Here is an 11,055-nt window from a genome sequence, read left to right as displayed (position 1 = left end):
GTGCCTCGCGCCCATTGCTTCCGGGATAGGCTCTGGACCCCCCACGACCCAGTAGGATAAGCGGTTTGGAAAATGGAAATGGATAGTTTCACTATGGCACAGTCCAACTTTAAGTGTAATCGGGCCAGTGTGGGATGTCACTCATCCCGACGTCAGTGGTTCCCCATCTATGCCCCGTACACACAAGGGTTGCTGTAGTGATTCAATCGAGAGGTGATTCCTCAGGGTCAATTCTCTATAAATAAAATTTCCCACAGCCCTGGAATCCACCAAGGCTTGACAGTGAACTTTTATTTTTTTATTCACCTTTATTTAACCAGGCAAGACAGATTAAGTACCCGAAAGAAGTTCCCCTGGTACTGTCATTTGAGTTTGGGTTAGGGAGGAAAGAGGAAGGGTTCTCATTGTGTCTTACCGGAGTTGCACCTAGATGGTCGGATCAGACAGTTATGTAGCACGTGTCCTGTCTCTCTGCAATACACACATAATCCTTTTCGCATCCTGCGCTCTCACTACCATGGGCTCTGGGTCCTCCGGGCATGGGGATGGAGTTGTCACGGTCCTTTCAGGGTGGTGTCAAACGACCGTGTCGCTCCTCGGCAAGCCACAGAATGCGTCAGCAGATCACCTGGAGGCAATCTGTTGGCCAATTTAACCCGGCGGCTAAGGTATGGAACTCCAGTGAGAAGTCTGAAGCAGTTTGATTCCCTTGGTGCAGATCATTTTAAAACGAATTTAAGGAAGCGTTTCTTTACACAGCGTGTAGTTAGAATATGGAATATTCTTCCTATTAGTGTAGCGCAAGCTAAAACCCTGGGTTCCTTTAAATCAGAGTTGGGTAAGATTTGAACAACGCTGAGCTATTAGTTAAGTTCTCCCCAGACGAGCTTCCTCCTCCTCTCGTTTGTAAATTTGTTATGTTCTTATGTTCTTAAAATTAATTTTTCCTATTTTTCAGTGGAATCATCAACGCTAGTTCTCGCTAAACAATAAAACGACCATTATAGTTTGCTGGAAATGTACAGTAGATAACAGGGTTTGCCATAAAATGACATGTTGAACGGATCAAGCAGTACAAGAAAATGGTAAGTGGGTATGACTTGCGAGGTATGAATCGGCCAGGTGGCACGGATCAGGTCGTGGACAACTGTCGCTGACAATGTTTTTTCAAGGGTCCAACAAGCTTGAATAGATCTCAGCATGGGCGTCGTTGGGCCCATATTAGGGAAATGAGAAAATACTGAAAGGAGACACTCAGATACTCATCGGCATGCATCTTCCATAATCACCTAAGGCAGCCTTATGGAGGAGTAGTGAGGACTTTCTTAGGGCAGTGTGGTGAGTCAGCTGTAACTGCAGCTTCACCAGTCCAGCGTAGTGGGTTTGAACCCAGGACAGGCAGGGTGTGCAGGTTCTCCTCATGTTTGTGCATGTTTTCTGGCACTCCAAAAATTCGGTGGATTGATGGAGATGATGGATGTAAGGATAAAGATATTCCACAGTCCTACAGTAGATGTGCCATGTCCTGCTTCACCAATCACTCATAAATTGCTTGTGCTCATGGCCCTAGAGTACAGTGAACAAGTAAGGGGATTAATTTTAGGCTGAGTGTGATGTAGAGGAAAGATCATGGAAGTCTTCATACTGATGATAGATAGATAGATAGATAGATAGATAGATAGATAGATAGATAGATAGATAGATAGATAGATAGATAGATAGATAGATAGATAGATAGATAGATTGCAGGTTCTCATTGCTGGTAAAACCATAAATAATGAAATAATAAATAAAAATAATTTAAAATGCAATAAAGTGTACAAAACGAATAGATAGATAGTTCATACATAGAGCACAATATGGGATCCAAGAATAAAGTAGACACATTACAGCAATAGACAGTTAGAGAGGATGCTGTCTACCACACATCTGTAAAAAGTGCTAAGGACAAATGTTACTATTCTGGACTCTTCTTATTTCCATGGGAAGTAAAGGCATTGCTGGGCTTTCCATCATATCCTCCCATAAGCCACAAGCATCTCCACATGTTTTCGCCACATTAATGGAGAGATTGTTACTCTTGCACCAGCTTTCCATGCCTTCCACCTCCTTCCTGTACACAGTCATCATTGTCAGTGATGTGATGTCCTTAGCATCACAATGTGATTATTCCGGTGATTAGCTGAGCACTGGGATAGCAGCACGTACAGCGGGACCTCAGGGCACACCCCTGGGGGCACCAGTGTTGAGGATGATAGGGGATGAAAACTTGTTGTGGATTCTGATGCCTGATCACCCCCTCTGCTCCCTTGTGTATGTTTCCATGATTACGGCACGATAACAATAACCTCCAGCACGTGTTGGGATGCTGTCCTCATTCTGTTGCTGATCACAAGCTTGTAATTTCAGTCATGAGGCAACAATGAACACAGCCCCCCCCCCCCCTTCCCAATTACTAGGCGGTGGGTTACTATGATTAAAGGCATATTTATGTACATTCGCCTTAATCTTGCAGCTGTCAGGTGCAAGGCGATGGAGCCTGAGAGCCAGACTTGAAGTCCTCAGCCAAGCTCCGGGGCTCCACACATGCTCACGACGTAAACGTGGTTATAATGTGTTATACCTTTTGACAAATATTAATAACCATGTTTAGAATGCTTTATGAATGTATTGTTATTTGTTATGATTGCGTTTATAAAATACTGAAAACATGGCCATAAGTAAAGCCTTACTGCTTTTTCCACATGATTTGTGGATAAACATAGGATAGTTACTCCTACAGATAGGTTTTTCTTTGTTCCTGAAAAATGAAGGCAAGCAGATGTATAAACAAACCAAAAAAGTGAAAGTAACTTATTTGTCAGTTTCAAATATGTGTCAGACACTGAGCTGAAATATCGAACTTGTTAGTGCAAATGAAAAATAAGCAATATATAGAATATAAATACTAAGGCATACACTCACTGGCCACTTTATTAGGCACAGCTGTTCAGCAGCATGTTGACGAAAACATGTAATCAGCCAATCAGATGTCAGCAGCAAAATATATAAAATCATGCAGATACAGATCAGGAACTTCGGTTAATGTTCACATCAAACACCAGAATTGGGAAGAGAGGTGATTTAGGTGACTTTGAACTTGCCATGGTTGTTGGCGTCAGGCAGGCTGATGTAAGTATCTCATAAAGTGCTGATCTTCCAGGATTTTCATACACAACCATCTGTATGGTTACGGCGAATGAGCGGCAATTCTTTGGGCGAAAATTCATTGTTGATGGTAAGCTCACAGAAAGGCAACAGTAATTCAAATAACCACTTTTACAACCAAGGTACTGCTGGTGGCATAATGCTGTGGGGGTGTTTTCTAATGGATACTTCCAGCAGGATAACGTGCCAGGTCACAAAGCTCATGAGCTCACTGCACTCAAATGGCCTCCACAGTCACCAGATCTCAATCCAATAGAGAACCTATGGGATGTGGTGGAACGGGAGATTCACATCATGAAGTTGCAAATGACAAATCTGCAGCAGTTGCATGACTCTGTCATGTCAACATGTACCAGAGTCTCTGAGGAACATCTCAGGCACCTTGTCGAATCAATGCTACAAAGAATTAAGGCAGTTCTGCAGGCAAAAGGCGGTCAAGCCCAGTACTGACAAGGCATACCTAATAAAGTGGTCATTAAGAGTATAAACATATTTACCATTTGAAGACATGACATTAGGACAGGATGACACATTAAACCACCTGACTGGTGGGGAAGTGCAGTTTGACACTGAAGCAGAAAATGCAATTAAATAAATCGATCTGTATACAGTACTGCGAGCTATCAGTGATTCAGCAGTTAAATAATCTGAAAACTCACAGCTCCAGCTTTGAGGCTGCAGAACCTCCTACCAAACAGGAGGGGGGACAAAAACCTGGTGAGGGGGTGCAATGGGTCCTTCATGAAGCCAGTGGCCTTCTGGATGCAGCGGCTGTTGTAAATGCCCAGCAGAGAAGGCAGAGTGGTCCTGGAAATTCTTTCTGCTGTTGATTAACATTGCAGCACCTGAACCAGGCCGTGATACAGTTTGTAAGGTCACTCTTCACGGTGCCTCTGCAAAGGTGGACAGGAAGCCAGTCTGGTCTGTCTTGAGCGTTGTAGAAAGTGAGGTCTCTGCTGAGCCTCCAACAACAGCAACAGATTAATTCAGTCTACAGGCACCTTGTTAACAGAAATATTTTAATATATAAACATTCTCAAATCAATACCACAAGAAGGTCTCAAATAATCCTTGTCGCTAAACTGAAAAAAAAAAATTTGATTCATATAGAGGTTTTTCAAATATCAATGTTGTAAGTACTGCAACATATAATGAAATATTTCAAACCGAGGTCCCACGAGACTAAAGGCTATTTGTTTTTTTCTGTGCCATTGCACCCCCAGGTGGTCATTAAACAGAACTGCAGACTGCCTGGGGTGGTTTCTCAACCCAATCCTAAGAAACCTTCAGTAAGTCCGTATTTTTGCTCCCTTCCAGCTCCCAGCCAATCAAGAAAACCAGATACCTGATGTGTTGGGAGCGGGAGACACACTTGACACGAGAATTGTTTTGGGGGAGTTATGGCCTTTTCCGGTTAAACCATAGTGTTATGCTGCACACACACATCATTTTAAGAAATGCTCTCAATCAGGAATGATGTGTTTCATGGAATGTGAGAAATTTTTTCTCAAAAGCAAATAATTCAATTAGTCAGCGCTACTAAAGTGAAAAGTACAACCATCATTTTAACCACAAGAATCAAAATGATTAGACATTGTTACAGTTTTTCTCCATTGGTTTGGCTCATTTCTAGAAACAGAAATGACATTCTCAAAATAACATGGACAAATCTCCAAACCACCTTGCAATAGAATGGCATTTCTCATTGTTTTCATCAAATCGCAAATGTCTTAGTACATGTCTCAAGTGGCCTACAGTTAGCACAATGAGCTCACATTTATCGCATTTTCCAAATTAATAGATCTTGTTGATCTTAGCTGATTAGTTTATGTCAGCATGATTTCATTCTGTAAGTCATCATATTCACAATAGTCTGTTCAATTGTCAAAATTAGTGAAGAACATAATACCAGGAACACCATATATGAATTTCTTGGAACATTTGATAAATTCATGACAGTATTTGACAGTCAGGTGAAATTTGAACTTGATTAAGGAAGGAGGAGTTTCCCACATCTCAGATCACCAACCAAACCGTTTGTTTAGTTACCTGACTGGTGCTGTCTATGGTTGTGAATGCTGCCACACATGTATATAAGGAGCTTGGCCAGGACTAGTACCATTTGCAGTATGAACATGGAGGTACCTTGCCAAGTAAATGAACAAGGGCAACTTCCTACTCGAGGAAAAGCAGGAGGAAGAAGAAGAGGAGGAGGAGTGAGGATGCATGGTGGTGGAATAGGGGGAAGAGGCCGAGGAGCACGAAGACACCATGCTGTCCCTGATGAAATTCGGGCCACAATTATAGACCATGTTGTCAACCGTCACCTCACAATGGCAGAGGCAGGTTGCCGAGTGCAGCCTTATGTGCCTCGCTCTACAGTCTCCCCCATCATCCATACCTTTCGCAAGAAAAGCAGGTATGTACTCAGTGGCCATAACGTCATTGACCAGCGGGCCACGGTGGATGTCCCAGGCCAACGAGGGGGCAATTTAACAATGTGTGCTGCCATATCTGAGAATCGTGTGGTCACACACATTCCCAGTTTAGGCCCATACACTCAACAACTCCTCAATTTCTTGGACCGTCTTTATACAGATCTGGTCCCAGAAAATGAGACAGGTCTCGAAGGGTCTCACCTACCACACTGTGATCGTGTCGGACAATGTGAATTTCCACCGTGGCCCACTCATCAGGGCCTGGTTCAGTTCTCATCCAAGAATGCTCATGGAGCTACTACCACCATACTCTCCTTTCCTCAATCAGATTGAGGAGTAGTTTTTTTTCCGCTTGGAGGTGGAGAGTGTATGAACATTGGGCTCAAGACCAGAGGTCCCTGATCCAAACAATGTATGCTGCATGCGAGGACATCACAGGGGATCAGTGTAGGGGATGGTTGAGACATTCGCGCCCTTTCTTCCCTCGCGGCATCGCAAGGGAAAATATCCACTGCGATGTGGACGAAAATCTATGGCCAAACAGAAAGCAGCGTGTGGATGGCCAGGAGGACGAGGATGGTGGCCAGGAGAGGGAGGGTAGGGACAGCGACCAGTGGAAGTCTTACTGTTGTTGTGAAAGTTTATTTATAGCACTGTAGGCTAGATATATTTTTTCTTGTTTTTTGTTTGTGTTTATTTTTCAGGAATACAGAACACTGTATACATTTTCTTTTTATGTACTCTAATGTATGGAAGTTACTTTATCCATCCATCCATCCATCCATTTTCCAAACCGCTTATCCTATTGGGTCGCGGGGGGTCCGGAGCCTATCCCGGAATCAATGGGCACGAGGCAGGGAACAACCCAGGATGGGGGGCCAGCCCATCGCAGGGCACACTCACACACCATTCACTCACACATGCACACCTATGGGCAATTCAGCAACTCCAATTAGCCTCAGCATGTTTTTGGACTGTGGGGGGAAACCGGAGTACCCGGAGGAAACCCCACGACGACACGGGGAGAACATGCAAACTCCGCACACATGTGACCCAGGCGGAGACTCGAACCCGGGTCCCAGAGGTGTGAGGCGACAGTGCTAACCACTGCACCACCATGCCGCCCCCGGAAGTTACTTTATGTGTGCGAATAAAAATGGTTACAATTTCATTGGCAGTATGAGTGCAGTGTGTGTGATGTCAAACTTTGGAGGCTGCTTTTACTGTAAAATTCTTTTTTTTATGTTTTATACATAATTGTGTTCTGTTCGCTAGATCTCTGCCATAGTGAAAAAACATCTAGGCATTTTTACTTACAGTGCTCACATAATGCCAAAGGGACGATGGAATTTAGTTTTGACACATGGGTAAACTGTTTTGGGAGAGATATGAGCTTTTGCAGGTGATCCATGGTGTTGTGCTAAACCATCCAGGTTATTTTGGCAAAAGCACTAAGTGAATGCAAAGGAGCCAAAGCAACTGAGAAAGATCTTTGAAATTTTGATGGTTCTGACTCTTTATATGGGAAAGGAATCTAGTTTTGAAGCATGTGTGAACAGTTTTGGGAGAGATATGAACTTTTGCTAATGAGCTGTAATGTTGCACAGAACTGTAAGACTGTTTGGCCAAATGATCTTATAGTTTTAAGAATGTAATTTCTGTTTCAAGAAATGAGCCAAACCAATGAAGAAAAACTATAAAATCTCAGTGCAAGTATATTCCTGAGCTCCTGCTAGAAACAGGGAACCGGAAGGACTTAAGCCACTGACTGGATGGATGGCCAGGATGGGGTGAAACAGAATGCAGACAGCAGAGGCCTGAAGAACACAGACCAAAACCAGGAACCCTGAAAAGCCAAGAACACAACCCAGAAAACAAGTATAAAACCCAAGAGAAAACACACCAGCTGGTGAAAGATGTCCATCTGAGACCATGAATCCCCTTAAGCAGAAACCAGTCAACCAGCAGCCCAAAGCAAGATGCCGCCCACCAAAACCACCAAGCCGGTACCTGCTGGCCACCCAAAACCACCAAGCCAGTACCTGCTGACCACTAACAAATACTAAGAGCTACTCCATATAGGCCCCATAAAACAAACCTCTGACAGAGTCAACAGCCCTATGCACAAAAGCCACAATAATGACCAAGCAGTAAGGCCTTACTCACTGCTCTGCTTAAATAATGTTGCCTCTAACTGAACTCCGCCCAGAGCAGGCTCAAGTCCCTGATTAGTAATCTAGGGACACAATGGTCACTTACATAAGTAAGTTCACATAAGTTTGACTGTATAATTATTACAATTGGAAACCATAAAATCCATTTTTCCCAACAAGACTAAAGCAACTGAAAATTGTCCTAAATTATGACAATTGTAGAAGAGCATGTACAACATGCACTAAAACATTTGGAAATGTGTGTGAAACAATGACAGTTGATGTTCTGCTGTGCAAAAGTGACATTTTGTTTTGGGGATCACACTTGCTGTTTTGCAAATGTTAGTTGTCATTTGAGAAATGTTTCAAAGCAATCGAGAAAAGCTGTAATACAATGTAATGGTAATAAAATCTTTATTAAATACATAGAATGGCTAACATTTTTTGTACGAAACCTCTATAATGTGAATATATTTTAAATGCATTTAAATAATATACAGTTTCTATATTTTTGCATCTCAAACTCCAAAAATGTTACGTGGTACAATGTCCAAACAAACGACTAAAGGAAGAAAACTATTTAAATTGGTATTTAAGTAATTTCAATTTAAATTTCAAGTGTAAGCTTCACAGATCAGGAGAAATATGCTGCATGCAAATGTTGTTGCTGTAGCGCCCCCATCTGGCAGACTGGGGTGCCCTTGCCAGGGTGAGATGAGAGTCTGCACAGACATGGATCGTCTTGGGAAGTAGCATTTCAAATTTGATTAAGGAAGGACAAGGCATCGGCAAGTTATAGCTGTCTGATTATAACTGCTATGATCAAGGTTCAGTTTGGGTGTGGCTAGTGGCTGTATAGTAGACAAATGTCAAAGTATTTTTGACAATGATGGGTCTGATTGGTCTGACACCAAATTTTGTCTGATTTGGTTGGAAGGTGTAGGACTTGCTTGCAAAAGTAGGTTTTGGAAATTATACAAATTTGCTGAAAAAACTTCGGGCAGAGCATAAGGTTGTATTGGAAGGTTGGTAGGACATGGCCCACTGTAACTGGCAAAAAAAGAATCTTGAGTTCAGGACTAATGGGCCAGGAGATATATAGGCCAAAAACGTAAAATATTACACTGTAGCGCTATTTTACTTTTAAAGAAAAAATTTAAACTGAATGTATATTGAAGGAAACTGAAAGTACATATCTGGCAAATTTCACTTGGCCAAGGATATCCAGAGGGGTCCCCTTCTGCCAATCGCGATGGACATTTAGCCACCAATGAAATGAATTAAAGTATTATACATTAATCATCTTGCAATCTGCCTGGGAAAACACAAACAGGATAAGCCCCCCTGCCTTAAACTCACTGTAACACGGAAGTTGACACGCCCCTACGCCAGATCAGTGCGAGGATCTGAAACTGAAAAAGCCAGATCTGAAAGTGAAAAAAATAACAAAAAATTTGCAACTGAAAAAATAAAACCTTAAATATCAAAATACATATGAAAGTGAAAAATGAAAATAATTTATTTTTAAAAAATGAATCAAAATTATATTAAAAATGAAAAATAATTTCACTTGTTTTTAATAAAACACTTACTTTTAGTTGAAATATATTGCTGTGTCATCAAAACTTGAACTTTCAACTTCAAATATATATATATATATATATATATATATATATATATATATATATTTCTTTAAATTAAGAAAACTATTGGTCCTGAGTTAGTGTCGTAATTCCAATTACTGGGAAGAAGCACAAAAAGCTAGCTGGGGACATGAAGGAATATATAGAATAAGAATAAGCTTAACTTGATTTGTTCTGAAAAATGGAATGTGGTACTAAAAATAAATATTTAAAGGTAAGAGTAATGATAATGTCCAAATAAGTTATGTGCAGTTAGAACAGAAAGCACCCTATTGTATTTTAACAGACGGGATGTTTCCAGACGTGTTATGCTGGGAGCAGGGGCACGTCAGCAGGAGGCGCTGTGGTCTGATGGCAGCAGGCAGGAACAATCCTCAGTAATGTTTTTAGCTCACTATAATGGAATAAGCTGGTAGATAACTGTGCTCCGGGGTAACATTATGAATTGTTCATAATATAGTAGCGCCGGGCAGACCGCCGTATCGCGGGAGCAGAGAAGGACAACGAGACTTACTAGTCGGAGAAAAAGCGATCTTTGAAAGCAGTCCTTAACAGCACCCAACCAGTACAGAGCCAAATACAAAGAGTGGAAACACAAAGTTCTCAGATGTCAAATTGTACAAGGCCTGTACTTCCTCAGTTGTCCCTTTTTGAGGATGGAGGAGATGTTGCTGAGGTCTTGGAAAATGGTAGCACCCAGTAACTTGAAGGTCTCCACAGCTGACACAAAGGTGCTGTGTATGGTGAGGAGCACCGGTGCAGAGGGGTGTTTCCTAAAGTCCACTGTCATCTCCACAGTCTTCAGCGTGTTCAGCTCTAGGTTGTTCTGGCTGCACCAAACCTCCCGCCAATTTGCAGACTCGTTGCCATCTTGGATTAGTCCGATGATTGTGGTGTTATCCGCAAACTTCAAGAGTGTCACCGCTACATCCATGAAGGTAGAGTCGTTGGTGTAGAGGGAGAAGAGCTGGAGGGATATAACGCAACCTTGAGGAGCATCACAACTAATGGTCCATACATCAGAGGTGATCTCCCCTGGCCTCACTTGCTGTTTCCTGTCAGTCAGGAAGCTGGTGATCCACTGACAGATGGCAAGAGATACGTTCAGCTGGGACACTTTGGAGCCGAGGATTTCTGGTAAAATGGTGCTGAATGCTGAAATAAAGTCCACAAACAGAATCCTTGGCCGTCGAGGTGTTGCAGGATGTAGTGCAGCCCTATGTTCACTACATCATCCACTGACCTGTTTGCCCGGTAGGCAAACTGCAGAGGTTCCAGCAGGTGTCCTGTGACGTTCTTCAGATGGTCCAACACCAGACATTCAAAGGACTTCATAACCACCAATGCCAGGGCGACAGGTCTGTAGTCATTCAGTCCAGTGATGGAGGGTTTCTTGGGGCCCGGGATTATGGTGAAGCATTTGAGGCAGGTGGGAACTTTTCACAGCTACAGGCATCTGTTGAAGATCTGAGTAAAGACTGGAGCCAGCTGGTCAGCACAGGTCTTCTTCACATCCTCTTTGCATATTTTGAGTGGGACCTGAATTCCTGGGACCTGAGTTCCTGGGGGGGGGGGAGGTAGGGGGGTGCGTGGTGTGATGGTTGCCATTGTCGT

Source organism: Brienomyrus brachyistius, chromosome 21 (genome assembly GCF_023856365.1).
Source record: "Brienomyrus brachyistius isolate T26 chromosome 21, BBRACH_0.4, whole genome shotgun sequence".
Taxonomy (NCBI): Eukaryota; Metazoa; Chordata; class Actinopteri; order Osteoglossiformes; family Mormyridae; genus Brienomyrus; species Brienomyrus brachyistius.
This window is presented reverse-complemented; position numbering follows the sequence as displayed.